The sequence below is a fragment of the Anopheles ziemanni genome (assembly GCF_943734765.1).
Source record: "Anopheles ziemanni chromosome X unlocalized genomic scaffold, idAnoZiCoDA_A2_x.2 X_unloc_11, whole genome shotgun sequence".
NCBI lineage: Eukaryota > Metazoa > Arthropoda > Insecta > Diptera > Culicidae > Anopheles > Anopheles ziemanni.
In genome coordinates, this window is record NW_026689719.1 from 470001 (window position 1) to 474499 (window position 4499).

The following is a 4499-nucleotide window of genomic DNA, read 5'->3' on the forward strand; positions in this document are numbered from 1 at the left end:
TGATTTAGCCATTCTGAAGTCATCACTTGGTTGAAGCGCTGAACTAGGGAGGCATCGTTTACATATATATTGGTTTTCGCATGCTCTACTAGGTTAATGTCATGAGGTTGGCTATCGAGCATGCCCAAGTGATGACTTGATTGTGTGCTTGCTTGAATTCTTCACATTTCATACCATCGGTTAGTTGTCGAATCATTCCTCGATCATAACCTTCGTTCTTGGTTCATGTATGCTCTCTTCCACATAGGGCAAGCTAGAATTAACTATCTTACCCAGGACCGCCGAAGCAGCGTGGACCAGGGGAGAACTATACTTTGTCTTGTATGCCCTCTTCCACATAGGGCAAGCTAGAACTAACTATCTTACCCAGGACCGCCGAAGCAGCGTGGACCAGTGGAGGACTATACTTTGTTCATAACACCACAGTATTGAGTAATGTGCCCTCTTCCACATAGGGCAAGCTAGAATGAACTATCTTACCCAGGACCGCCGGAGCAGTGTGGACCAGTGGAGGACTACACAATCATGAGGTTTGATATCGACTTGTGTGTTTCAATAGGGTACCGATGGTATGTTTTGAACCGATTTGATTTAGCCATTCTGAAGTCATCACTTGGTTGAAGCGCTGAACTAGGGAGGGGCATCGTTTACATATATATTGGTTTTTGCATGCTCTACTAGGTTAATGTCATAGGGTTGGCTATCGAGCATGCCCAAGTGATGACTTGATTTTGTGCTTGCTTGAATTCTTCACATTTCATACCATCGGTTAGTTGTCGAATCATTCCTCGATCATAACCTTCGTTCTTGGTTCATGTATGCTCTCTTCCACATAGGGCAAGCTAGAATTAACTATCTTACCCAGGACCGCCGAAGCAGCGTGGACCAGGGGAGAACTATACTTTGTCTTGTATGCCCTCTTCCACATAGGGCAAGCTAGAACTAACTATCTTACCCAGGACCGCCGAAGCAGCGTGGACCAGTGGAGGACTATACTTTGTTCATTACACCACAGTATTAAGTATGGTGTCCTCTTCCACATAGGGCAAGCTAGAACTAACTATCTTACCCAGGACCGCCGAAGCAGTGTGGACCAGGGGAGGACTATACTTTATACTTCACACACTAGCCATACTGAAGTCATCACTTGGTTGAAGCGCTGAACTACGGCGGGGTAATCGTTTACAGGTTATAATCATATAGCTGCATGCTCATTAGTAGATAATGGAATATTGTATGGCAATATGAGCATGCCCAAGTGATGACTTTGTTTCAAGCTCAACAGGTAGGGTATTGAGTCCTCTTCCACATAGGGCAAGCTAGAATGAACTATCTTACCCAGGACCGCCGGAGCAGCGTGGACCAGTGGAGGACTCTATACTTTATACTTCACACCACAGTATTGAGTACGACTTGCATAAAGCCCCTAATGAGAACCACGAGGGCTCTCTCAATGTAGAACCACGAGGGCTCTAGTACCGATTCTCTCGGTACGGCTTGGTCCGTGTTCCTTTATGCTTGTACTCTAAGTATTAAGTATTGTGTCCTCTTCCACATAGGGCAAGCTAGAACTAACTATCTTACCCAGGACCGCCGAAGCAGTGTGGACCAGGGGAGGACTATACTTTATACTTCACACACTAGCCATACTGAAGTCATCACTTGGTGGGGGTGAACTACGGCGGTATCTATCGTTTTGGTTCGGTCTATATAGGGTCGCTTGCATGCTCATTCGAATATAATGTAAATGTGTATGGCAATATGAGCATGCCCAAGTGATGACTTTGTTTCAAGCTCAACAGGTAGGGTATTGAGTCCTCTTCCACATAGGGCAAGCTAGAATGAACTATCTTACCCAGGACCGCCGGAGCAGCGTGGACCAGTGGAGGACTCTATACTTTATACTTCACACCACAGTATTGAGTACTTCTTGCATAAAGCCCCTAATGAGAACCACGAGGGCTCTCTCAATGTAGAACCACAAGGGCTCTAGTACCGATTCTCTCGGTACGGCTTGGTCCGTGTTCCTTTATGCTTGTACTCTTAGAAAGTCTCAACCCGGAGGTCTTGACTTTGATTGTCATAGTTGGACTACGACGGGGCATCCGACCATTGCTGATCGAACACCCCTGATTCACCATCTTTCGGGTAGGCGGTACGCGTACCTCCGGACGCGGAAGTCTCAACCTGGAGGTCTTGACTTTGATTGTCATAGTTGGACTACGACGGGGTATCCGACTCATCGAATACCCCAGAAGCACACCATCTTTCGGGTAGGCGGTACGCGTACCTCCGGACGCGGAAGTCTCAACCCGGAGGTCTTGACTTTGATTGTCATAGTTGGACTACGACGGGGTATCCGACTCATCGAATACCCCAGAAGCACACCATCTTTCGGGTAGGCGGTACGCGTACCTCCGGACGCGGAAAGTCTCAACCCGGAGGTCTTGACTTTGGTTGTCATAGTTGGACTATGACGGGGCATCCGACCATTGCTGATCGAACACCCCTGTTACACCATCTTTCGGATAGGCGGTGCGCGACACCACCGACGCGGAAAGTCTCAACCCGGAGGTCTTGACTTTGTATTGTTGGATAGTCCTCTTCCACTATAGGGCAAGCTGGAAATATTCCATTTTACCCAGGACTGCCGAGGCAGCGTGGACCAGGGGAGAACTTCACGGAATCTTCAGGCATCCATGATTGCCATAGTGCGTAAGCCGCCGCTGTGCGCGTCAACTCGTTCCCCGTGAGGAGGAGTCTAGCCGCCGCTAAAAGACGAAGCATTAAGTGTCCTCATTCCACTATAGGGCAAGCTAGAATTAACTATCTTACCCAGGACCGCCGAAGCAGCGTGGACCAGGCGAGGACTATACTTTATACTTCACACCACAGTATTGAGTACGACTTGCATAAAGCCCCTAATGAGAACCACGAGGGCTCTCTCAATGTAGAACCACGAGGGCTCTAGTACCGATTCTCTCGGTACGGCTTGGTCCGTGTTCCTTTATGCTTGTACTCGCGGAAAGTCTCAACCCGGAGGTCTTGACTTTGATTGTCATAGTTGGACTACGACGGGGCATCCGACCATTGCTGACCGAACACCCCTGATTCATCATCTTTCGGATAGGAGGTGCGCCCACCTCCGACGCGGAAGTCTCAACCCGGAGGTTCGGACTTAGAGTTTTTCCCATTTAAAAGTTTTTCTCTTAGCCATACTGAAGTCATCACTTGGTGAACGATTGAACTAGGGCGGGTTAATCGTTTATAGGTATCATGTGGTTTGCATGCTCTCTTAGGTTAAGGTCATGTGGTTGGCTATCGAGCATGCCCAAGTGATGACTTTGTTTCACGCTTGCTTGATTTCTTCATGATTCCCTGTTATATAGTGTAATCATTCGAGAACAGGGAATCTTTGGTTTTGCTCAACAGGTATTGGATGTCAACTTGGTATCTAGATCGCATTAAGTCTCAACCCTTAGGTTCGGACTTGTATAGTAACATCTTGTTACGGTCTTGAGTCTCAACCCGCAGGTTCGGACTTCTGGAAGGATCACTTGGCCACTAATGATCCTTCCGCAGGTTCACCTACGGAAACCTTGTTACGACTTTTACTTCCTCTAAATCATCAAGTTCGGTCAACTTCGATAAAGCAGACGCGGTTCACGAGGATCCAGCGAACGATCATCTCCAAAGACCTCACTAAATAATCCATCGGTAGTAGCGACGGGCGGTGTGTACAAAGGGCAGGGACGTATTCAACGCTGGCTGATGACCAGCACTTACTAGAAGTTCCGAGTTCATATGGACCATTGCAATCCATAATCCCTACTAAGTGAGTATTTGAGTGATTTCCCGTTCCTCTCGGAATAGGAGACACGCTGCTACCCACATTGTAGCACGCGTGTAGCCCAGAACATCTAAGGGCATCACGGACCTGTTATCGCTCGATCTCATTTTGCTAAACACAAATTGTCCTGCTAAGCAGCGTACCGTAAGTGCACTTGCGCACACGAACAGCGAAGGTGTCAGGTCATACTCCACCGAAAGGTCCTAACCCGTTCCAATCGGCATCGACGCATTAACGCTGACTGCGTTCTAGTTAGCATATGTGAGTCACGTTCGTTATCGGAATTAACCAGACAAATCAATCCACGAACTAAGAACGGCCATGCACCACTACCCTTAAATTTGAGAAAGAGCTATTAATCTGTCTCACCTCCATAAGTTCGGACCTGGTAAGTTTTCCCGTGTTGAGTCAAATTGAACCGCAAGCTCCATTTCATTGTGGTGCCCTTCCGTCAATTCCTTTAAGTTTCAACTTTGCAACCATACTTCCCCCGGAACCTGACTTTGGTTTCCCGGAAGCTACTGAGAGCACCTGGTTGTAGCGTCTCCCAATTGCTAGTTGGCATCGTTTACGGTTAGAACTAGGGCGGTATCTAATCGCCTTCGATCCTCTAACTTTCGTTCTTGATTAAAGAAAGCATCCTTGACAA